This window comes from Prionailurus viverrinus, chromosome D3 (genome assembly GCF_022837055.1).
Source record: "Prionailurus viverrinus isolate Anna chromosome D3, UM_Priviv_1.0, whole genome shotgun sequence".
Lineage (NCBI taxonomy): Eukaryota > Metazoa > Chordata > Mammalia > Carnivora > Felidae > Prionailurus > Prionailurus viverrinus.
The window spans coordinates 31,767,776-31,792,889 of NC_062572.1; the positions used below are offsets into that span (position 1 = coordinate 31,767,776).

At 48.4% G+C, this 25,114-nt stretch overlaps 1 long non-coding RNA gene across 1 annotated transcript in view; it reads left to right on the forward strand.

The window, feature by feature from the left end:
* The first annotated feature begins 3,422 nt into the window (after window positions 1–3,422).
* LOC125149228 (uncharacterized) overlaps window positions 3,423–25,114 on the forward strand; it is a 33,250-nt gene continuing 11,558 nt past the window's right edge. Inside the window, exon 1 of the long non-coding RNA XR_007145859.1 lies at window positions 3,423–3,778. This is a non-coding gene — a long non-coding RNA (uncharacterized LOC125149228). The remainder of the gene's footprint in view (window positions 3,779–25,114) is intronic.

A 25,114-nucleotide genomic window follows, 5' to 3' on the forward strand; every position in this document is an offset into this window, starting at 1 on the left:
CACCCCATACCATCCTCTTGCTCCTTATAATGATGAAAAGGATCTTAGGAAGAAATGGAAGTCCTCAAGATCATAACAGAAGTCAGTGTAATGACCACAGAGAGGAAGGTACAGGATTGAAATTTATAAAGTTTGGTGGGAGTAGACAATTCTCGGGGATGCCTTTATGGGAGCAAAGAAGGAGAAGGCAGCTGGAAAGAATAGCTAGATGCATGTGAAGATGAGGAGGGGGGTGAAGGGGAAGAATTCATTTTAGAGGGGCGAGATGAACTTAAAAGTATGAAGAGTTGAGAGAGTATCATCAAATCACAGCAGCAATAGTGGGATTAAGGCAGAGCAGATGTTCTTTAAATTATAAAATGTGGGAGAAAATATTTTAAGTGCAAATTAAGAAAAAAAAAAGCCAGGTAATAAAAAAAAATGCTTAGATTCCTCTGAATGACTTACAGCTGATTTCTGTGAAGAACTGGAAGAAATTTTTGCCCTTACGTTTCAGTTTAATAAAGGTGATATCCTGTATTTAGTTTAGCAAAACCTGTGTTTCTAAGGAATGCAAAGTGAAATCTGTTTAGGCCATACCAGATTGATGGCGAATTTTCAATTTTTGGCTATTGTCTTTCTTGGGGTTTCTAAGGTTACTTACTGTGTGGTATAATCTTGGTATATTTTAGGTCTTTTTGAGGAGAAAGACGGGAAAGAAACATTTATTCTTTTCATTAAATAAAATTTCTGGTGATGTAAATAAGGTTCTTTATCCGTGAAATGAAAAACTAAATTTGAAGCTGCAACACTGAATTTGTTTTTTGTTTTTGAGCTTATTTATTTATTTTGAGAGAGAGAGCAAGCAGGGTAGGGACAGGGAGAGAGGGGGGAGACAGAGAGAATCCCAAACAGGCTCTTCATTGTCAGCACAGAGCTCGACGCATAGCTCAGACTCACAAACCGGCTTGCGAGATGACGACCTGAGCCCAAATCGAGATGCTTAACTGCCTGAGCCACCCAGGTGCCACTTAAGCTTCCACACTCTGAAAGAAAAAATATATAAAATATGTTTTCTGCATTCTGATTTACCTTTTTTTAAAGTGTTCAACTGTTTATGTATTTTGAGAGAGAGAGAGAGAGACAGAGACAGAGAATCCTAAGCAGCCTCTGTGCTGTCAGTGTCAAACCTGACACAGAGCTTGAATAACCTGAGCCAAAATCAAGCTGGACGCTTAACCAGCTGAGCCACCCAGGTGCCACTCTTTTTTTTAATAGAATCTGCATAGAATAGACACATACACACATCCAAATGAATGAACTCAAAATGTATAAATTTTTGTCTAATATGAACTCTTTGTCATGACAGAATCATAAGGCAGGAAAGGTTGCCAAGAGAGTATGCCAAATTCTTTGTAGGAGATGATTTTTACTTCTTTGAAGATTTCCGACAATAGATACATTTTTAAAACCATATTTATTTATTTTTGAGAGAGATGGAGCATGAGCGGGGGAAGGGCAGAGAGAGAGAGGGAGACACAGAATCTGAAGCAGGCTTCAGGCTCTGAGCTGTCAGCACAGAGCCTGACACGTGGGGCTCAAGCTCAGGAACCATGCGATCATGACCTGAGCCAAAGTCAGATGCTTAGCCGACTGAGTCCCCCGGGCACCCCAAGGTACATTTTATATTATACAGGGGAAACTTTAGTATTCATAGTTGTTCGATTTAGCATGTAAATTCTTTCATGTCTAAAACTGAGAAAGACGGGTGAGTTGATTTTTTTTTTTTTTAGTTCCTTTCTTCTTTTCTCCTGGGAATGTTCAGTCCTGCTTGATAATGACACATGTATTTGAAGACTTTAAAATCTTCAAATTGGATGATCATAAATATATTAGTTGCTTAATGCTAGATTCCTTCTCGGGTCCTTAACTACCTTTCTATATGGTGTAGATAGGAAATTAGAGCTCTTCAATGCTGTTCCCAGTAGAATAATAAAACTATATGAAGTTTAAAAATTGGTTTTTATATTTTTCTGAGACATCGTGGTAGTAGTGGAAAATGGCTCAAAATTCTGTAATCCTGTATTTCTCTTCTATACTTTAAATCGTGTCCCTTAAGATTAATTTTTTTATTTGTTTTACTATTTTTTTAAATGTTGATTCTTGAGAGAGAGTGAGGGAGCATATGAATTGCAAGCCGACTCCATGCTTCGTGTGGACATGACGCAGGGCTTGATCCCACGGCCTTGGGACCATGACTCGAGCTGAAACTAAGAGTTGGACGCTCAACTGACTGAGCCACCCAGGCGTCCCAAGATTAATTTTTAAAAAGCAGTATTCTTGGGGCGCCTGGGTGGCGCAGTCGGTTAAGCGTCCGACTTCAGCCAGGTCACGATCTTGCGCTCCATGAGTTTGAGCCCCGCGTCAGGCTCTGGGCTGATGGCTCAGAGCCTGGAGCCTGTTTCAGATTCTGTGTCTCCCTCTCTCTCTGACCCTCCCCCGTTCATGCTCTGTCTCTCTGTGTCCCAAAAATAAATAAACGTTGAAAAAAAAATTTTTTTTTAAAAAATAAAAAGCAGTATTCTTATAAAATCCTGAATTAGTGTTTCACAGTTAAAACTTTTTATGACTCTTAATGCCATTAATTACAGAAATGAATATTTGTCTATATTAGTAAACGTATAGTTTGCACCCTTAAAACTAATGTTGGAATATAGACGTGAAATCTTGAATCTCATGTTTTCTTCCCCTGCTTTTGTGATTGTATTATTTTTACTCTTTAAAAATATTTTTAGTGTTTATTTTTGAGAGAGAGAACGTGAGGGAGAAGGGGAGGAGTAGGGAGAGGGGGACAGAGGATCCAAAGCAGGCTCTGTGCCGACAGCAGAGGGCCTGATGCGGGGCTCGAACTCATGAACCAAGAGCTCATGACGTGAGCCAAAGTTGGAGACTTAACTGACTGAACCACCCAGGCGCCCCTCCCCTGTTTTCATTATTATTCTTTATTTATTCTTTATTTTTATTAGTTTACAATTCAGTGTCCAGGTAGGGAATATATAGTGTGTACAGTGTAGTCTTGGCTTCGGGAGTAGATTCCCGTGATTCATCACTTCCGGATAACCCCAGGGCTCCTTCCAACATGTGCCCTCCTCAATGCCCACCATCCCTTTTTTCCACCCCCTTGACTCCCCACCCCCATCAACCCTCAGCTTGTTCTCTGTCTTTTAAGAGCCTCGTATGGTTTGCCTCCTCTAGGTATTTGTAACTATTTTTTCTTTCCCTTCCCCTATGGTCTTGTGTGAAGTTTTCAAATTCCACCTATGAGTGAAAACATACAATATCTTTCTCTTGACTGACCTATTTCACTTCGCATCATACCTTGCAGTTGTTTCCTCAGTGTTGCAAATGGCAGGATTCCATTCTTTTTCATGGCCGAGTCGTAGTATTCCATCGTATATAGAAACCACCTCTTCTTTAGCCATTCATCAGTTGATGGACATTTGGGCTCTTTCCATAATTTGGCGATTGTTGGTAGAACTGCTATCAACTCTGGGGTACATGTGGCCCTACAAATCAGCACTCCTGTATCCTTTGGATAAATGCCTAATAGTGCTGTTGCTGGGTTGTAGGGTAATTCTATTTTTAATTTTTTGAGGAACCTCCACACTGTCTTCCAGAGCGGCCGCACCAGTTTGCATTGCCACCAACAGTGCAAGAGGGTTCCCGTTTCGCCACATCCTCGCCAACATCTGTTATTTCCGGAGTTGTGAATTTCACCACCGCACTCTGACCGATTGAGGTGGTATCCCAGTGGGGTTTGATTTGTATTTCCTGGATGACGCATGATGTTGAGCATCTTTGCATGTGTCCGTTGGCCATCTGGATGTCTCCTTTGGAAAAGTGTCTATTCACGTCCTCTGCCCCTTTCTTTTTTTTTTTTTTCAACGTTTATTTATTTTTTTGGGACAGAGAGAGACAGAGCATGAACGGGGGAGGGGCAGAGAGAGAGGGAGACACAGAATCGGGAACAGGCTCCAGGCTCCGAGCCATCAGCCCAGAGCCTGACGCGGGGCTCGAACTCACGGACCGCGAGATCGTGACCTGGCTGAAGTCGGACGCTTAACCGACTGCGCCACCCAGGCGCCCCCTCTGCCCCTTTCTTCGCTTACTTGGTTTTCGGGTGTTGAGTTTGGCAAGTTCTTTATAGACTTTTTTATCCTAACCCTTTATGTGATATGCCATTTGTGAATACATATCTTCTCCCATTCCGTCGGTTGCCTTTAAGGTTTGTTGATTGTTGCCTTTGCTGTGTGGCAGCTTTGTATCTTGATGAGGTCCCAAAAGTTCACTTCTGCTTTTATTTCCCTTGCCTTTGGAGACATGTCAAGTAAGTAATTGCTGCAGCCGAGGTCAGAGAGGTCGTTGCCTGTTTTCTCCTCTAGGATTTTGATGGTTTCCTGTCTCACGGTTAGCTTTTTCATGCATTGGAGTTTATGTTTGTGTAAGGTGTAAGAAAGTGGTCCAGCTTCACTCTTGTGCATGTGGCTGTCCAGTTCTCCCAGCACCATTAGCTAAAGAGGCTGTCTTTTTTGCATTGGCTACTCTTTCCTGCTTTGTTGGAGCTTAGTTGGCCACACATGTGTGGGCCCATTTCTGGGTTCTGTATTCTACTCCATTGGCCTCTGTGCTTGTTTGGAGCTAATACCGTGCGTTTGAGGAGTCCAGCTTTGTAGTACAGGCTAAAGTCTGGGATTGTGATGCCTCCCCCACTCTGGTTTCCTTTCTCAACCTTACTTTGGTTGTTCTGGGTCTTTTGTGGTTCTCTCCAAAGTTTAGGATTGTTTGTTCCAGTTCTGTGAAGAATGCTGCTGTTATTTTGATTGGGATTGCATTGAATGTACAGATTGCTTTGGGTAGTATTGACATTTTAACAATGTTTGTTCTTGCAACCCATGAGCATGGAATATTTTCCGGGTTCTTTGTGTCTTCTTCAGTTTCTTTCATAAGTTGTCTATAGTTTTCAGCATACAGATCTTTTACCTCTTTGGTTAGGTTTAATGCTAGGTATTTTATGGTTTGGTGCAGTGGTAAATGGGATTGATTCCTTGATCTCTCTTTCTAACGCTTCATGATTGGTGTATAGACATGCAACCGATTGGGTGCATTGATGTTTTATCCTGTAGCTTTGCTGAATGCGTGTGTCAGTTCTAGCAGTTTTTTGGTGGAGGCTTTCAGGATGTCCACATAGAGTATCGTGTCATCTGCAAACTGTGAAAGTTTGACCTCTTCTTTGCCAACTTGGGTGCCTTTTATTTCATTTTGTTGTGTGATGTCTAAGGCCAGGACTTCCAACATTATGTTAAACAACAGTGGTGAGAGTAGAAATCCCTTCATGTTCCTGATCTCAGGGGAAAAGCTCTCAGTGTTTCTCCATGGAGGAGACTATTTACTGTGGGCCATTCATATGTGGCTTTTATGGTTCAAAGGTCTATTCCTTCTATCTGATTTTCTTGAGGGTTGTATTAAGAAAGAGTGCTGTATTTTGTCAAATGCTTTTTCTGCATCTATTGACAGGATCATATGGTTGTTATCCTTTCTTCTCTTCATGGGAGGTGTCATGTTGATTGATTTGTGAATATTGAACCAGCCCTGCCGCCCAGGAATGAATCGCACTTGATCCTGGCGAATCATTCTCTTAATATACCATTGCATTACATTTGTTAGTATCTTGTTGAGAAGAAGAAGAAGGATTAACTCTCCTTTAATGTCTGGTAGGATTCCCCTGGGAAGCCATCGTGCCCAGGACTCTTATCTTTTGGGAGATTTTTAATAACTGATTGAATGTCTTCACGGGTTATGGGTCTGTTCACGTTTTCTATTTCTTCCCGTTTGGCTTTTGGTAGTGTGTGGGTGTCTAGGAATTTGTCCATGTCTTCCAGGTTGTCCAGGTTGTTGGCATATACTTTTTCATAGTATCCTCGGATTCTTGTTGTGTTTCTGTGCTGTTGGTTGTGATCTCTCGTCTTTCATTTGTGATTTTATCTGTTTGGGCCTCTCTTTCTTCTTTTTGAGAAGTGTGGCTAGGGGGTTATCACTTTTGTTTATTAAAAAAAAACATCTCTTAGATTCATTGATGTGTGCAACCTTGTTTTTGGATTCTATAGGATTTATTTCTGCTCTACTGTTTCTTGTTTCTCTTCTTCTGCTGACATTGGGCTTTCTTTGCTGCTGTGTTTCTAGTTCGTTTAGGAGTGAAGTTAGTTTCTGTATTTGGGACCATCCTTGCTTCTGGAGATAGGCCTGGATTGCAGTGTATTTTCCTCTAAGGACTGCCTTTGCTGCATCCCAAAGGGTTTGGATTGCGTGTTTTCATTTTCATTTGCTTCCATATGGTTTTTAATTTCTTCCTTAGTCGCCTGGTGGACCCGTTCTTTCTTGAGTAGGAAGCTCTGTAACCTCCATGCATTTGGAGGCTTTCCAGTTTTTGTTCTTGTGGTTGATTCCAAGTGTCTGAGCGTTGTGATCTGAAAATATGCATGGTATGATCTCAGTCCTTTTATATTTGTGGAGGGCTGTTTTTGTGACCCAGGATGTCATTGATATTGGAGAATGTTCTATGTGCACTTAAGAAGAATGTGCATTCTACTGCTGTTAAACGAGAAGATCTCAATACATCTGTATCGATATCTATGTGTATAAATGTATATATAAAGGCCAATATATATGTATGTATATCTGAATACATCTGGTCCAGTGACACATTGGATCTGTGTTTCCTTACTGATTTTCTGCCTTGATGATCCGCCTGTTGCCATGCGTGGAGTCTTAAAGTCGTCTACAATCATGGTATTTGTATGTATACATTTATTCATGTTTGTGATTAATCGATTCATATATGTGGGCGTTTCACTCTGGGGGCATAAACATTTGCAATTGTTAGCTCCTCTTGATGGATAGACCCCTTAATTATGATAAAACGCCCTTCTGAATCTGTTACTACAGTCTTTGGTTTAAAATCTAGTCTGTCTGGTGGAAGTATGGCGACTCCAGCTTTCTTTTGACTTCTAGTAGCATGATAGTTGGTTCCCCATACCTTCACTTTGAATCTGGATGTGTCCTGGGGTGTAAAATCAGTGTCTTGTTGACAGCATATAGATGGATCTTGTTCTTTGGTTTTGTTTTGTGTTTTATCCATTCTGATTCCCTGTGTCTTTTGATTGGGGCATTGACTGTTTCCCACCCCTCCCTTCTGCCCTGCCAAGTTTCTTTGGACAGGTCTGCTGCTACCCTTATGTGTCTTCCCTTGTAGATTAAGACCCGTTTGTCCCTAGCTGCTTTCAGAATTCGCTCTTTATCTTTGTATTTTTCTGGTTTCGCTATGACATGTCATGGCGTTGACCTGGTTTTGTTGATTTTGAAGGGAATTCTCTGTGCCGCCAGGACTTGGATGCCGGTTTCCTTCCCCAGATGAGGGAAGTTCTCAGCTATAAGTTGTTCAAATAAAACTTCTGCCCCTTTCTCTCACTCTTCTTCTTCTGGGACTCCTATGATGTGGCTATTATTTCATCTCACCGAATCAATTAGATGTCTAGTACCTGCCTCGTGGTCTAGTAATTTCCTTTCGTTCCTTTCTCTGCTTCATCTTTGTCCACAATTGTATCTTCTATTTCACCGATTCTCTCTTCTGCTTCTCCCATCCTTGCTGTCACTGCATCCAGTTTGTTTTGTAACTCGTTTACAACATTTCATTTTCAGCATTCATCATGACGATTCCTTAGGTCCTTGATCTCTGAAGCAGTAGATTGTCTGCTGTCTTCTATGCTTGGTTTCCAGCCCCGCTATGCGTCTTATGAGTGTTCTTCCAAAAACGTGCTCAGATATATTGTTTCTGTCTCTTTTGTGCAGTTCTCTGGCTGTCCTTTCTTCCTGGAATTTTTTTTGAGGAGAATTCTTCGATTTCGTTGTTTTGGCTAGATTCCTGCCCTTTATGTGTTTTAATAGCTTGTTCTGTGTCCCACACCTGCGAGTACTACTGTATTAAAAAGGGGTCCTACACAGTCCAGGGCCTGGCAGTTGAACAAATGTTTTGGGAGTGTGTTGTGTGCACTCTTTTGGTGCGCCTTTGGCTGCTTTTCTCGCTACTTGGAGTGGTGGTTTGGGCCTTCCACCAGGTGTGCTTTGATTTGTTTGTTGAAGTAATCCTGGAAAAAAGGAGAAGAGGGTGGTGAAGAATCCTTAGCCCAAACAAAGAGAGAAATGACAGGAGTGGGAAAAAAGACCAGGCAGTGACTCAAAGGAGCTATAGGGCTTAATCCAGAAAGAGAGGGAGGAAAATGAAGAAGGAGATCTGGAAAAGTATAGAGAAAATGCCCGATCAAAGAAACAAACAAAGAATCAGAACAGAGGAACAAAGGAAAAAAATATAGATATAGATATAGATATAGATATAGATATAGATAGATAATTAGCTTTGACCCAAAGTCAACTTGAGACTACTAGGCTGATTCCAAAGGGAGAAGAGGAGAGAGGAGAGTAGATAGAGAAAAAAGGGAAAAGAGAAGAGAGGGAAAGCAAAGGAAAGAAAAGATGGGCACCTGGGTGGCTCAGTAGATGAAGCGTCCAACTCTTGAATTTGGTTCAGGTCATGTTCTCGCTGTTGGTGGGTTCGAAACCCCCATCAGGTTCTGCCGTGAGCATGGATCCTGCTCGGATTCTCTCTCTCTCTCTCCCTCTCTCTGTACCTCTCCTGCTTGATCACTCACTCTCTCTCAAAATACAGAAATAAACATTAAAAAAGAAAAGAAAAGATAAAAAGAACAATAATTCAAATGAAAACAAACAAACAAACTAAGATACAAAACCAGAGGAGAGTTGTCTGTTGGTGCCTGGGACTGGTGGCTGTGCTGGTCTAGGGGAGGGGCTGTCTGGTCCCATCAGTGTCAGTCTCACTCCCACAGAGAAGCAGTTACCGGGCACAGAGAGGCAGGGTTTGGTTTAATGGGCCTGCCTCCACTGAGGCTCACTGTCCATTCATTGAAGCCCCACGATGTTGGTCATGGGGGGAGAAATGGCGACACCCCAGTCTCTCCTGCCAACACGAGGTGTCTCAAAACTCACTGTTTAGGCCGTCCTCACGGAATAGCCTGGGGGGCCGGCTTGCCTTGCTGCACGGTCCCCTGTGCTCCCTGAGCACTGAGCTGGGATTCAAAACCCTGTGGGATCCCCCTTTGCTCAGACCTGGTAGTGGAGTTGCGCCACTCTGCCCAGTGGACAAAGGGCAAGCCCTTGTCCCACCAAAGCCAACTTCCTCTCTCCTTCCCTTTCTCTGCCCACCTCTTTGGGGAGCATCTCCCCCCAGTATCAGAGAGCCAGGCTCCAGTGGAGTGGCATAGGGAAGCTCTTTGCCTAGAAATCCGGGAGTCAAGTCAACTCCTCCTTCTCCCCATTTTCTGGGTTCAGAGGAGCCACATCCCTGCCTGTCACAGCCTTGCCCAGAGACACCTCCCACCCTTCTTTCTGGAACTGTTGGCTTAACAGTCAGTTGCTTTTTATTTTTTCTATTTAAAAAAATATTTTTAATGTTTTTCTTTATTTTTGAAGGAGAAAGAGAGACAGAGCATGAGTGGGGGAGGAGCAGAGAGAGAGGGAGACCCAGAATTCGAAGCAGGCTCCAGGCTCTAAGCTGTCAGCACAGAGTCCCGATGCGGGGCTCAAACCCAGAAACTGTGAGATCATGACCTGAGCCGAAGCCAGATGCTCAACTGACTGAGGCCCCCAGGCGCCCCAACAATGAGTTTCTTTAGGCAAGGTGTGCAAGCTTGGGATAAGCCACTGAAGCCACAAAGGTCAGCAGAGGCTGTGGGGCTGGAAGCTCTGTCGAGTGCTGATCTGGGGAGCCAGTATGACCTAGCACCGTGAAACAGGTGAAGAAGGAGCTCTGGGTGAGGTTCGAAATTCTGGTGGTTCAAATTCTGGTGCGTGTATTTACGGAGGGGCATCTGTGTGCCAGACACCAGGCTGGGCTCTGCGGACACAGCAGTGAACAAGATAGTCCTGCCCCCTTGAGGCTGACATCCCAGTATGGTAGACACACCCTGATAGACCTTCTGAGTGTGACTAAAAGGATCATTACAGGCTTTGCACCACAGTGTGAAGGAGAGGCACTTGGCCCCACAAGAATGTGTAACAGGGTGAAGTAACCTCATGTAGGTGGCCCATGAAGGTTTTCTGGAGGTAGTGATGTTTGAGAAGATATGTGAAGCACCTATAAACCCTTTTAGGTAAAGGGAGGAGGTGGAAAGAGAGGAACACCGTTCCTGGCCGAGGGAGCTGCGTCTACAAGGACTTTGTGGCTGGAGGGACCACGATGAACTTGAGGAAGACAGAGGGCTCGGAAGTGGCTGGAGTACAGAGAAAAGGAGAATGGTGGCAAAGGCAGAGGGGCAGAGCATGTGGTCCTGTCCTAAAAGCACGAGGAAAGGAGTGGGGAGGACATGAGCTATGCGCAAGGAGAGGGTGGAGCTAAAATTGATTGCTTGTAAATTGTGCAGTCTCAGGCAAGCATCTGTCTTTCCCTTCACGAGGGGCTGGGGGGTTTATCCATGAGGAGGAAAATTACTCACCTATCAGAATGAGCCATGGGCAAACAGCCACCATGTTAGCCTGAGCTGCTTCTGAGCAGGTATCTAATCTTGTCTGTCTCCCCAGTGTCGCCCAGGGAAAGCTGGGGACAGGGTGGCCTCAGCATGATTTCTTCCAGTTGAGATCCAGCCCGCTCTCATCTTGGCTCCTGCCAGGCCCGCTTTGCCCTCCCCTCCTTTCCTCTCTCCGCCTCCACCCCTTAATTTTGTTTTGGTTCCCAGAGCAGCAGGGACTGGCTTCTCGTTGCCATGACGACTGCCATTAAAGGAGCCTGCCCATGACACAAATTGGTCAGGGAAGCCAAGTGACTAACCGCCTTGTTTTCTTGCCTTGAGCTGGGCCTGGCAGGACTCTTAATTGGAAGGAAGGCAGGTGCTTGAGGGCCGACCCCCTGGAGGGGGAGTGGGGATGAGGGGAGTGCTAGAGGGCAGGCCACGTGTACCTCTGCAAACTGGAGCCTTTGTCACTGCCACTGAGCTGGGTGTGTTTGGGGAGATGCACCTCCCAGCCCCTGGGTGTGGGGTGATGGGATGGGGGGAGGAGGGCATCCCATGCTAAGAAGACAGGAGGAAAGAGAGTCAACCCCATGGTGCTTCCAGTCTAACCCAGTGGCACTTCATGAACAAGGGGTGGCAATATTGCCCCCCGGGTAGGGTTGCCAGGTAACATAGAGGTCACACAGTTAAATTCACATTCTAGATAAACAGCAAGTACTTTTGGAGTGTCAGTATGCATTGCTAAATCTGGCAGCCCTACTCCAGGGGGACGTTTGGCAACGTCTGGGGATATTTCTCATGGTGAGAAATGAGAGTGCTGCTGGCATTGAGTGGGTAGAGTCCAGGGATGCTGTTCAACTTCCTGCAATGCCGAGGACAGCCCCCACCACAGAGAAGTGTGCAGCCCGGAACGGCACTGCTGTGGAGGTTAAGAAACCTCTGTGCTAGGCACTGTGCTGAGTGCATGCCAAGCGTTCCTTCTTTTGCTCTTCATGACAGCCCTGAGAGGGAGGATAATTATTTCCTCCACTCGATAGAGGAGGAGCTGGAGGCACAGAGATGTTAAGCAGCTCACGTTAAGGTCACACAGCCTGTCCGTGGAGGAGCTAGGATTCAAATCCTGCTTTCTCAGGCTCTGAAGAGTGGCCTCATGGAGGTTCATCAGAGACCCTGGAAACATGGCTTGGGGTCAGGTGTGGGGGTGGGGGCAGATAGATGAGGCAGGAAAGTCATTAGTTACAGCTTACTTTGGGGCTGTGAATGCCAGGCTGCAGCCTTTGCTCTGTCAGGTAGTGGGGAGCTATGGAAGACTTCAGAGCAAGGAGGGTCTTGCTTAGACTTGAACTTCAGAAAGTTTCAGCTGATAGTAGGGGCCAGGATTGACCCTTTCTGCCATTTCTTAGAAGAAAACTTCTTCCTTTCCTTCCTTCCTACCTTCTTCTCTACTCCCTCTCTATCTCCCTCCCTCTATTCCTTCCTTCCTTTCTTCCACAAATATTTACTGAACATCTACTATGTACCAGGTATAGCTTAGGAACTGTAAAGAAGGAACAAAGCAGCATCCCTGTTCACATGCTCTCAAGCATAGAATGTAGTTGGGGGACAGATAGATAAACCTATTTTAAATATACGCAGGCACATCTCGGAGACATTGCAGGTTTGGTTCCAGGCCACTGCAAGAGAGCAAATACTGTGATAAATCAAGTCAAAAGGAATTTTTTGGTTTTCCAGTGCATATAAAAGTTATGTTTAGGGGCGCCTGGGTGGTTCAGTTGGTTGAGCATACGACTCTTGATTTCGGCTCAGGTCACAATCTTGTGGTTCATGGGATCTGAACCTGTGGTCAGGCTCTGCGCTGATGGTGTGGAGCCTACTTGGGATTCTCTCTCTCTCTCTGCCCCTCCCTTGTGCTTTCCCTCTCTCTGTCTCTTTCAAAATAAGTAAATAAACACTTTTTTAAAAAGTTATGTTTACACTATGCTGTAGCATTATGTCTAAAAAACAATGTATGCATCTTAAGGGGCACCTGGGTGGCTCAGTCGGTTAAGCGTCCGACTTCGGCTCGGGTCATGATCTCGCGGTTGGTGGGTTCGAGCCCCACATCAGGTTCTGTGCTGACAGCTCAGAGCCTAGAACCTGTTTCAGATTCTGTGTGTCCCTCTGTCTCCATGCCCCTCCCCCACTCGTGCTCTGTCTCTCTCTCTCTCAAAAATAGACATTAAAAAAATTTTAATACTATGTTATGTCGTATAATTATGTTAACTTTATTTTTATTTTATTGTATATAATGTGTAAATTTTTCAAGTTTTTTGATAATTTTTTTAAGTTTTTTAATTTATTTTGAGAGAGACAGCACGAGCAGGGGAAGGGCTGAGAGAGAGAGAGAGAGAGAGAGAGAGTAAGAATCCCAAGCAGGCTCAGCGCTGTCAGCACAGAGCCTGACGTGGGGCTCGAACTTACAAGCCATGAGATCCTGACCTGAGCCAAAATCAAGAGTCAGACGCTTAACCTACTGAGTCATCCAGTTGCCCCTGTTATATAAATTTCTTAAAAGGGAGTGAGAGGTGCAGGCTTCCCTACAAAACACCTTCCTGTGAAAAAATGCTAACCATCATCTGAGATTTCAGTGAGTCATAATCATTGATCACAGATCACCGCAACAAATATAATAATAATGAAAAGGTTTGAAATATTGTGAGAATTACCAAAATGTGACCCAGGGACACAAAGTGAGCAATTGCTGTTGGGAAAATGTGCTGATATAGACTTGCTCAATGCAGGATTGCCACAAACCTTCAATGTATTTAAAAAAAAAAAAAAAAAAGGCAGTGTCTGCTATTAGAAGTCCCAAGTACTGTGAGGAAAATAAAGCTGGAAAGTGGGTAGAGAGGTGTGAGAAGGGCTCTCCAGAGGCGGTGGTCAGGGTTGGGTGACATTTGGACTGAGACCTAAAGGGAAGGAGGGGACCGTACTGACATCTGCAAGAAGGGTGTTCCTGACAGAGGGAACAGCATGTGCAAAGGCCCTGAGTGGGGAACAGTGAGTAGGAAAGAGGCTAAGGAGCCTGGAGTGGAGTGAACAAGAATGAAGGAGGAGGAGAGACGAGGTCACAGGGTCTTGTGACCCTCAGAAGTGAGATGGGAGCCATGAGAGGACTTGGCACAAGGGAAGAAACATGGACTCATCCATGTTGCGGACTGCTCAGGCTGCAGGACCGGCAAAAACTGTGGGGGACACCAAAGCAAGAGAGGAAACTTGTTTTCTGAGCTTTCAATTCTTGGGCTAGAAAGCACAGCCCCCCACTCTTCCCCCTTCCCCACTGGCCTGGCCAAGTAGGGGTTCCAAAAATGCTTGCCAGTTGAATGCAGGAATACTGGGTGCAGATATTTTGGGGCTTTCTGATGGTTCTAGGGTTGACTCAGATCAGTTCACGTGTGTCGTGTTTTCAGGCTTAAGACGGCAGAAATGCTCCTTGTGAATAATGCAGCCACATCCGTGCGCACTGCGTTTTGATGCTTTTCCCAGGTCTCTGGCAGTGCGGCTTCCGGGAGCTTTTGCCAGTGCAGCGCTTGGGCTTCAGCACCTTGGTTCGATGAGAAGAGAGTGGCAGGAGGGGCCCTGGCTTTCCGTGTGGGTGATGTCTCCTGTGCAGTGTGGCTGCGTCTCCCCTGAGGTCACCGCATGAGGGGCTCCGGGAAATGGCGGTAGCGTTTGTTGCCATTTGGCAGGTAGAAAAGGACATTTTTGTCACCCCAGTGGGCCTGCGGTTCCTGGCCGCAGGTCCCAGGATGGGAACTGAGGACCCCAGAGACCTTGTCCCAGTTCTGCCCCTGACCACGCCCCTCCTCCCTGTGTCATTCTGCTTTCTACGTGGATGAGGGTGGACAGCTCTAGTGTTCTAAGAACCTCAAGCCATCAGATTTGGCCAGCATCACTCTCTGAGAGCCGAGTCTTCCACGTTTTCTCAGCTCCACATTTGCCAAGCCCGTACTTAAGACCCATTAAAACTCAGTAGCTGCTAAGACTATTTTGGAGTGTCCATTCCACTCAGGAAAAACAAGGGCTCAACTGAAGGCTTTCTTGAGGATAAAGAGTCTTTTACTTTTTAAACAGCACTTACTGAGCACTTCATACAGATGAGCTCGTTTAATTGTCCCCTTGCCATGACACGGATAAAACATGACACGGATGTCCCTTATAGCTAGCGAAATCGATACACACAGATGGCAAATGCCTTGCCAAAGGTCACGACGGACATTGTCAGTGGTACGGCTTGGGGTTCTGGCTCTAGAACCCTGCTCTGCATTACCCTGGAGCCAAAGCCAATGACCTGCATGTGGTTATGAGCTACTCTGAGAATGTGGAGTTGGGGAAAGGTCCCGGCTTTGCAGCTGGACAGCCTTGAGTTCAAGTTCCAGCCCTGCCATTTGGCAGATTCACGAACCTTTCTGGCTTCCGTTTCCTCACGTATGGGATGGCGGGGGGGTCACGTACCAACACGGCACCACATTGTGCCATCGCTGCCGAAGATTCACCAGTATTTATGAAGGGACCAGGCTCTGTGTTTGGCTTACCCTTTGAGAGTTGAGGGGCACCTGGGTGGCTCAGTCAGTTAAGTGTCCAACTCCTAATTTCAGCTCAGGTCATGATCTCACAGTCGTGAGATCGAGCCCTGCATTGGGCTCCACGCTGAGCATGGAGGCTGCTTACGATTCTCTCTCTCTCTCCTCCTCCTCTCTCACCCCTGCCCACCCCTCTCCCCCACTTGCATGCTCTCTCTTGCTCTCTAAAATAAATAAAATAAAAAAAAGAACTCAGTTGCAGAAGGATGTTTTGCTGCCCTGTCTGGTCACATCCGAACTTGCAGATGTTTTAGCACAGGATCTTGCTCTCCCTGGGTAAGCCCTGGGCTGGGGGGCGGGGTGTTGTAGACCTGGAAGGGGGTATTTCTTGGGGTCCAAAGGAATGAGCCCTCAAATGGAGGTCAGGAAGGCTGAGTCTCGCCTGACTGCCTCGCCATCCTGAGGTGGGCAACTGGATCTCCCCTCTGGGTCTGGTGGGTCACTGGCCCCATGGAAGTAATCCCTCAGCCAAAGAAGGTCCAACACCCTCGTGAGCCTCCTGGCCCTGCCACTTAAGCACTCTGTGCCCCCGGGGGTCAGCAGCTAAGAGTGCTGAACTCCAGTGGGAGGCAGTGTGTTTTTCTTCTAGTAGGTACAGGAAGACAAGTGAATAGGTTCTTACACTTTTTTTTTTTTCTCACAGAATCTCGAAGGAACCCGGGTTTATAGAGGATGGGAACAGCTCCCCTTGCAGTGAGCCTCCCTTTAAAAATCAGGTAGCTGAGAGGCACCTGGTGGCTCAGTCAGTTAAGCATCTGGCTGTTGATTTCAGTTTGGGTCATGATTTCTCAGTCCTCGGGTCAGGCCTGTGCTGACAGCAGGGAGCCTGCTTGGGATTCTCTCTTTCTCACTCTCTCTCTCTCTCTCTCTGCCCCTTCCTGGCTTGTTCTCTCTCTCTCTCTCTCTCCCTCCCTCCCTCCCTCCCTCTAAATAAATAAAACCTTAAATTAAAAACAGTCAGATAGCTGAAGCCTCAAGAGTTCACAGGATTTGGGTGATGCCTGGGACCTTGAATGAATGGTCCTTTAGTTTGTATTATTTAGTAAGTTATGTTTCATTAGTAAATTCAGATTATAGGAACTATCATTCATTTTTTCCTTCTTTTGTTTTTTTCTCCCTTTTTTGAGAAATAAAGACATTTTACAACCCCCACATATTAACCACTGTTCTAAATCACCAATACACAAAGCAAGCTTCCTGTCGAGTAGGTACAAGTAGCAACTCCTCTTTACTGATGAAGGAAACCGAAGCTCAGAGAGGTTAAGAGGCTGGACTGAGGTCACACAACTTGAGAAGCAGCACAGCAGGGTGCTGTAGCCAGCTTCACCCATTTCACTGTGGGGAATCCCATGCAAAGCTAGCTAGAACAATAAAGAAATCTAGAAACACAGAGCCAAAAGGGAAAGAGGCTCAAAAAACTGATTTTATTGGTTCAAGGGTATGGGAAGTTGGGGTGCAGACTGCCAGCTTCAGGTGCAGTTCTGTCCAGGGGTCCCAATGATGTCATCAGGACCTTCTCTGTTTTCCTGTCTCTGTGCTGATTTTCTGTGCGTTGGCTTTATGCTTCGCCTCTCTCTGCGGGGAGGGGGAGTGTTGCCCGGCCGCTCTTGGGGTCCAGCCTGCCAGCTTGGCATCAGCAGACAGAGAGCTTCCCCTCCCCCTTGGTTTTGGGGGAAGATGTAGGAGGAGATTTTGTTCACAGAACATGGAAGAGGTACACTGATCCCTGCTCGGGTAGGCAGAGTCCAGGAAGGCTCCCGGGAGGAGGGGACATCTGGGCTGAAGCCTGAATTGCTCTTAGCTGGCTGGAGCATGCAGGGAGGGGCACCTGGCCGGAGGCACAGGTGAGCGAGGGCACAGAGCGGAGCCCATGGCGCCACCTTTGGGGAGCAGCGTCTGAGGGTCCGTGGTGCAAGGCACAGCCAGAGACGCTGCCTGCTAGATCCTCAGCACCCAGGCCGCTCGCAGGGGAGGCAGAGCAGCAAAACCTGCACTCTGCTCTTCCCCTCTCCTCTTCACTTTGCCCAAATGCCGAGAACGATTTTTAAAGCCACCCTGACACCCTCCAGATACCCTGCATTAACCAGCCTCTCCACTGTGAGTTTCTGGCAGACGCGAGAGTCAAGGGGCCTCTGTCTCTTTAGCTACTGCTGGCTCAGTGTTACTCGCCCACCTGCACTGCCAGGCACCGACCACCTGAGACCCCAGCTGGGGTGAGGTACGCCCTGAGTCAGGACTGAGGCAGCAGGCCTCGGAGGAGCAGATGGCAAACGGGCTGGTTTTTACTTTGGCCTCATATGCGCCCCAGGCACAGTGCTGGGGGCTTTATACCAGGGGGTCCCCTGGGCCAAGTTCAGCCTTTTGGTGAAACTGCTCTTGAGCAGAGAAGAATGGTTTGTACATCCTAAAAGAGGGTTATAAAAACAAGAGACAGTGGGACAGAGACTCTGTGTGGCCTGAAAATAGGTTTGACAGATGGAGTAAGTGAAAATTCAGATTTCTGGGGGGGGGGGGGGGGGGGGGGGGGGCGGGGCGGCGGTGGTGGTGGTGCTGCTGCAGGGCACCTGGCTGGCTCAGTCAGTTAAGCCTCAGGTTCTTGATTTCAGCTCAGGTCACGGTCTTGGGGATTGTGAGATTGAGCCCTGCATAGGGCTCTGTACTAACATGGCGGAGCATGCTTGGGATTCTCTCTCCCTCTCTGCCCCCGCTCTCTAAATAAATAAACTTAATTTTTTTTTTTAAAGTTCAGATTGCCTGGTTGAATCTGAATTTCAGGAAAACAAGTAATCTTTTAGCATAGGTATGGTCCATGCAATATTTGGTACATACTTACACACACAAAAAAATTCCTTGTGTATCTGAAGTTTAGGCATCACTGGGCAGCCTGTATTTTATCTGGCAGTCCTATTCCAGAACCTGAAGTGTTTGCTGTCTGACCCTCTCCGGAAAATACTGCCCACCCTGGCCTTGAACACACAGCAGATGAGATCAGACGTCCAAGGGACTTAAAGACACTGCCTGGATCAAAACTCAGTGAGCTTTAGCTGCTGGTGTTAGTGCTACTAATATAATCAGAGTGATCACCAAACATAGATTGAGCACATGCTGTTTGTTTGCCTAGTCAGCGTCCTAGAGATGGACACTAAACGCCCTCAGATGTATAGTGGAAGTCAGGCCATGATAAATTCTAAGGAAACGTCTACAGCAGCAGAAGGGGGTAGGGAGTGGAGCTCTCTTTTACACAGGGTGGGTCTGAGCCCCTGCCCCCATTCTGAGCGCTGTGCATGTGTTTTTATGAAGTCCGCACATGGCAGCCCAGACAGGTGGTGTGAGTGTCATCTCCATTTCACAGATGAGGAAACTGAGGCCTGAGGTCACCTCGCTAATGGCAGAATTGGAGTTTGACCTGGGCCTAGTGGCTCCCTAAACTCAAGTTTTTACTGACTTCCCTCAGGCGCCTTCCTTTACATGGTGCCAGCTGCGTGCTGTGAGGCCATCTGCCCAGATTTTCCATAATCCTTATGATAGCCCTGCACCCTGGGCTGTATTATTCCTATCCAGGCACAGGAGGGGTGAGCACAGAACCGTGCTGAGAGGCAGCGGGGAGTAGTGGCTGATCTGAAACCTGGCAGGGTTCAAGGTGGGCAGCACGAGGGTACCTTGGTGTGGGTGGGCAGGTGGTGGGAGTGAGGAGAGAAGACAAGGCAGGCCCCAGAGGCCCGGGAGCCCTCTCTTCCGGCTTTGCGGGTTGGTCCGGATTTCCCTGCCTGATTCCCTCCTGAGATTACACCTCCTATATGTTGTTTCGATATTTGCAGGTGGAGGGTGGGAGGGCGGGGCTGGTTTCTGAATGGTTGCACGGTGGGGCTGGAAGTGTGCTGGGGCCTGTGCTCACTGGTGGCACGTGGAGGGGTGGGGTCACAGCCCCAGAGGCCACCTAGGTCCTAAATAACCTGTGGATGAGAAGCTGGGGTGGGTGAACAGAGCCTCAGAGCCCCTTTGCAATTGCCTGTGAGCCACTGTGAGCCAGGCCGTGAACCCTACGGTCGCTGCCATCTAAGAGTGGCTCCTGCCTGTACAATTCCTACTACGTGCCAGGTGCTGTCTCATTTGCCGATGAGGTGGGGTACTATTATCCAACACCCCATGGTACAGGTGGGGAGACTTGTCCAGCATCATGAGTGGTCAAGGATTCAACACCAGTTCAGTGACACCACGTTCTGGCTCCTAGCCTCTCAACTGCCTCCTAACATCCTGTCGTTAGAGCTAATAAGCTGGTTTTGAAAGAAGTGAGCTCCCCATAATTTGGAGGAATGCAGGCAGATGTTGGAGGACTCCGAATGGATGCTGGACAGAGACAAAATCTTTCTGACCACTTTGACCTTTGAAGTTGGCTCCCCCTGCCCAAAAGACCCCCACAGGCATGGTTGTTAGAGTCATATCCGGGTGACCCAGGTCTCCTGACTCCCAGTTCAGTGCTGTTTTGGTCCCCACGTTGGGCAAGACTGAGGAACCCCTTCTCATAGGTTTCTTAGCACTTTGGGATTTCACAGGGCCTGACCTATTTCTGGGCAGGTTGGAGGCAGAGCTGACTGTCAGACCTTGAGTTCAAGTCCTGGCTGTGGCCTTTCCTGGTTGTGTGCCTTAGGGCAAATCGCATGAATTCAGTTTACCCGTCTTTAAAACGGGGAGGAGAGGGGCACCTGGATGGCTCAGTCAGTTAGGCATCTGACTCTTGATTTCAGCTCAGGTCATGGTCTCGTGGTTTGTGAGTTCAAGCCTTGCATCGGGCTCTATGCTGACAGCACAGAGCCTGCTTGGGATTCTCTCTCTCTCTCCTGCCTTTCTGCCCCTCCCCCACTCACATGCACACATGTGTGCTCGCTGTCTCTCTCTCTCTCTCTCTCTCTCTCTCTCTCTCTCTCTCTCTCTGGAAAAAAAAAAACTTTAAAATGGGGATGATAATATTTTTACGAGGATTAAATAAGGTATTCTGTACAAAGTACATGGCACATAGTAGGTGCTCAGTAAACATACTCTCTTACTCTTAAGCTGGGCAGTAACAAAACTATTTCAAATGGTCTCCAGCTTCTGCTTTGAGGCCTTTGTTAGAATAAAGACCTGGGTCTGAATCCTGCCTCCTCTGCATGACCTTGGGTGGGTTATCTAATAGCTCTCTGCCTCAGTTTCTTCCATCTGTAAAATGGGACTATGTCGGTAATCTATCTTGGGTTGTCATGCCATAAACAGTCCCAGGAACACCATGAGTGCTCAAAAAAAACAAAACAAAAGAAAAGAAAAGCAGTGAGCTTTTAGCATCATAAAACTCCTACTATGTGCTAGCCAGGCCTTCTCTTTTGCAAATAACACCCCATTGAATGCTCACCCCTGGACATGAAGGGCTGAGCTGGATGCAACCACAGGTCTCTGTGGCTGCAGTCGCACCACCCATAGCCACTGCCTCTGTGCTGCCTCAGTCAGGCATGATTCCCGGGCCAAAGCTTAGAAAATCACATGGGCTTTTGCAAGGAGCCAGGATGCCACACTGCCACCGCCATCCCCAGACCACCCTGAGGTTCCTTAAAGCTGTCGACCTCCACAGCAGATCAATTCCAAGCTCATGCCTGGAAGCCTGAGAGGGGAAAGGTGGTTGAGCTGCATTTCAGAGGTCTTCTGTGGCCCTCTACCCCGTGCCCACAGGTGCGGTCGGTTCCCCCGGGGATGGGTCCTCCCCTGGCCAGTTTGGGCCATAGCCTCTTCCTGCAGTGAGACAGTGCCCTCTCCCGTGAGGCTGTAGGGACTGACCTTCCGGGGGAGGCTTTCCCCCCCTGCCTTTTTAATTTCCTCTTCTGGCCTCAGGCTGTCAGCGCATTATTAAGTTCTGGGGAAGTCAGGAGCCAGCAGACAGAACCCTTGTCAGAACCTCTCCCTCAGGCTGAGAACTACGCCCTTGGTGCTGTGTCCCCACCTGCACTACCCACCCCGCCCCAGATCCATCCCCAGGAGCCTGCCTTCCCTGGGGATTACCCTGTCTGAGTTTCAGGGTCCATAGCTACAAACAGACAACCTTCATTCTGTGGGGTTTGGACTTGAGACAACGTGTGTATACAGTCCGGGTAACAATAGGAAACAGATGATTCCTCCAAACTGAGCACACGAAGATGAATTTAATAAGGGTGCTATTGACCAAGGCAGGGTGGGGTGGGATGGGTGGGGAGAAGGGTACAGCACCCCGCAGTTGGAATAGTGGGGAGCCGGGAACTGTTGCCTGCCCCAGTCTGATATGGGAAGCAAGGAGAGGTGGCCAGAAGGGACTGGCTGTGTGAGGAAGGTCCCCAGACAGGAGCCCTGACTGCTGAGTCTCTTCCTAAGGACTTTGGCTGCTAGTTTTCTGTCTCCTCTGAAATCCCCCACTGCGATGTGAGCATGCGTGAGAGTAGCTTGGAAAGCTTGATCAACACCCCAGAGTTGCTGCCTCTGTGGCTTCCGAGCATCTGTATCTCCAGCCGGTTCTCAGCTGGTGCTGGTGCTGGTGCTGGTGCTGGTGCTGCTGGGCCCTGCGTCAGCACCACGCTTGCCCTGTACCTGTCCTAGCTTGTCCTACCTTTTGGCTCTTTGGACCGAAAGGTCTTCCAGGGCAGGACTGTCAGACTCCATCCCTGCTGCTCTGTGCACCCAGTGTATCCGGGCCTTTGCCGCGCTGAATCCACTGGTGTTTGAATGGTTTGCAACTTGTCCCTGTTGACTATTGCCCAGATGCACCCATGCTGTATCTTGGCGGTCCCTAAGTGGCAGCTGTCGCCGAGATGGAGGTCAGCATGCAGGTTTATTAGGGTGTGCCTTTGGGATTAACACCCAGCGGAGCCAAGTGAAGCGAGCGGCGGTGGGCCAAGGGAGAAGATGGGTCACGAGGCTTTCGTGGAAGCCCCGTGGGGAGTTGCCAGCTTGCTGGGATGGCCCTTCACACCGTCCCAAGTTGGGGGCAAGGATGCCAGACCTTCACAGCGTACACATTCCCGTCACCAGATGGTGGCCTCCGGGGAAGCAGTGAGACCTTGGAGGAGGCTCTCCCTGGGGCTGAAGGGATCCCTGTCCTTTATGGGACTGGCAGCTGAGGGCTCTCCAGGAGCCCTCCTAGCAGCCTCCAGTCCTGAAACGGTCTGTGTGGCACATTGTGGCACCTGCCACATCATCAGAACCTGCCCACGGAGCCAGGGAGGGGACAGAGGCTTTCTCGTGGCTGCCACTGCCCTCCCTTCCCTATCCCTGAGTCCTGTGGCCCCTCTACCCCCGGCCAAGAAACCCTCTTGGATCCCTCAAGTACACAGAACCCCCAGCGAAGACCCCTGCCCATGGTTTTGCCTACAGCTGAGTTCCGAATCTTAGTTTTGCTGGGCCCAGCCATCCTGTGACACAGAGAAGCAGAAGTCCCCCAGACCCTATCCTGGCTCGTGCTGAGATGTGGAATAAACGCATCAGTGCTGTTATCTACCACTTGCGGTGATTACGGGGTCCTCCAGGCCTTCTGGAGAGAGGGAGAGGAAAAGGAAGGGATTGTGTCTTCTGTCATGTCCCTGAGGCCGGCAGTCCCAGGCAGTACATCTGACTCCTGTTTCTGGGGCAGAGTGTGGTGGGTAGAGGCTCCCTTTGGAGTCAGATTGACCAGCATATAAACCTCAGCAAGGTGACCTTGGATTTTCTGATGCCCTTGGCTAGGTAGGAACCAATACCTCTGAACTTGTCTGTCAAGTGGGGTGGTGGTGGCCACCTGGGAACTGTGTTGTGAGGATTATGGGGCGACCGGCCCCATGTCTCAGCTCAGGCAGCCGAAGCAGAACACCACAGATGGAGTGGCGTAAACAGACATTGATTTCTTGCAGTTTGGAGGCTGAGAAGTCCAAGGCCAAGGTGCTAGCCCATTCAGTTCCTGGCGAGGGCTGTCTTCCTGGCTTGTAGATGACCTGTGCTCTTCTCCTCTTCCTCTTTTTTTAAGGACCCCAATCCCATGCTGAGGGCCTCACCTTCATGACCTCATCCAACCCTAATTTCCCCCCAAAGGCCCCACCTGCAAATACCATCACACGGGGCCTGGGGTAGGGCTTCAGCATGTGAATCTTTGCGGACACAAGCATCCAGTCCATGACACCATGTATGCTTAGCCCAGTGCTGTGCATTTAGTAAGTTGGAGCATTATTATTATTTTCAAAGACAAGCCATTGGCTGAAGCTTCTAGAATAGCATCAAGAGCCTGGGTTGGCACTCTGCTTCGGCCTCCTGTTCACTGTGTGACCTCAGGTTTGTTGCTTAATCTCTCTGATCTTAATTCTCATGGTGTGAGAAATCGGTATAAAAGTAGAACCACGGGGTGCCTGGGTGGCTCAATGAGTTAAGCGTCCAACCTCGGTTCAGGTCGTGATCTCATGGTTCGTGGGTTCAAGCCCTGCGTCGGGCTCTCCACTACTCTCAGCATGGAGCCTGTTTCAGATCCTCTGTCCCCCTCTGTCTCTGCCCCTCCCCTGCTTGTGTTTTCTCTCTGTATCTCTCTCAAAAATAAACAAACTTAAAAAAAAATTTTTTTAAATAAAAATAGAACCAAGCCTCACAGAGCTGTGGAGAGGGTATAGTGAGTTAATAACATAGGTAACCCTAGAACTAATTCATCATTCATTCATTCATTCATTCATTCATTCATTCGCTGGCACAGAAGAGCGCATTCAGAGGGATATGGATAGTGAGGATACAGAGGGTGGATGTATCAGTCTGCCCTGGCCGCCATAACAAGGTACCACACACTGAGTGGCTTAAACAACAGAAATGTATTTTATCACAGTGCTGGAGGCTGGAAGTCCAAGGTCATGATGTCAGTAGGGTTGGCTTCTGCGGGCCACGAGGGAAGGCTCTGTTCCTGGCGTTCCTTGTGGATGGCCCTCTTCTCCCCGTGTCTTCATGTGGCCTTCCCTCTGTGGTGGTCTGCGTCCCAGTTTCCTCTTATAAGGACACCAGTCACACCAGATGAGGCCCCACCCTCATGACCTCATTGTAACATAATTACCTCTGTAAAGATCTTGGCTCCAAATAGATCACATCCTGAGGTCCTAGGGGTTAAGGTTTCAGCATGTGATTGGGGGGCAGGGACACGGTTGAGCCCATCACAGTTGGGGAGGTGAAGGCATCCTGGAAAGTGGGAGTTGGGTAGGTCTTTGAGGCCAGAGGGGTAAACTGAGGCCCCTCGGGGCAGTGCTAGCAGCCACAGCCAGAACTTAGAGCTTAGGGATTTTCCATCCCGGCAACCTTTCGTGGATGGAGCAGGTGGGTCCTGGCGGTGACTGCACTAGCCACGGGGGGGGGACGCGGGCAGACGGCAGGGCCCCTGCGTCACAGTCACTCTGGCAGGCGACAGGCAGATGGCCACCTCCGAGGGGCAGGCGGACATTGGCAGGAGGGCTACAAGCTGCCTGAGAGAGGGCTGGCCCCTGCGAAGAGCTGGGGCTGGCCCTGTATGTGGGGTGGTCAGCTGCGTTAGCACTCCCCCCCATGCTGTCCCCTTGTGTGACACCAGGGCGGGCAGCCTGGGCCAGCCCAGTGGTACCAGACATTCTCACGCAGGATCAGTGAGTTGGAGAAACACACTCCTGTGTGTTTCTCCTTGATCCCACACTCTTCCTGGACGATGGCGCAGACACCAGAGGTGTGTGGGTTTGCTACACCTCAGGCAGTTCTCCGACGCCAGCCGGGTGGCCGCCCCTTAACCGAATTCTGACGCTAGCTGCCTGGAGTCAGTGTCAGGTCCCACAGGTTAGGGGCCCCAGTCCTGCAAGACTGTCCCCCACTTGAGGTGCAAGTCTCAGATTGTCACCTGTACTTCTTTGTTGGTTT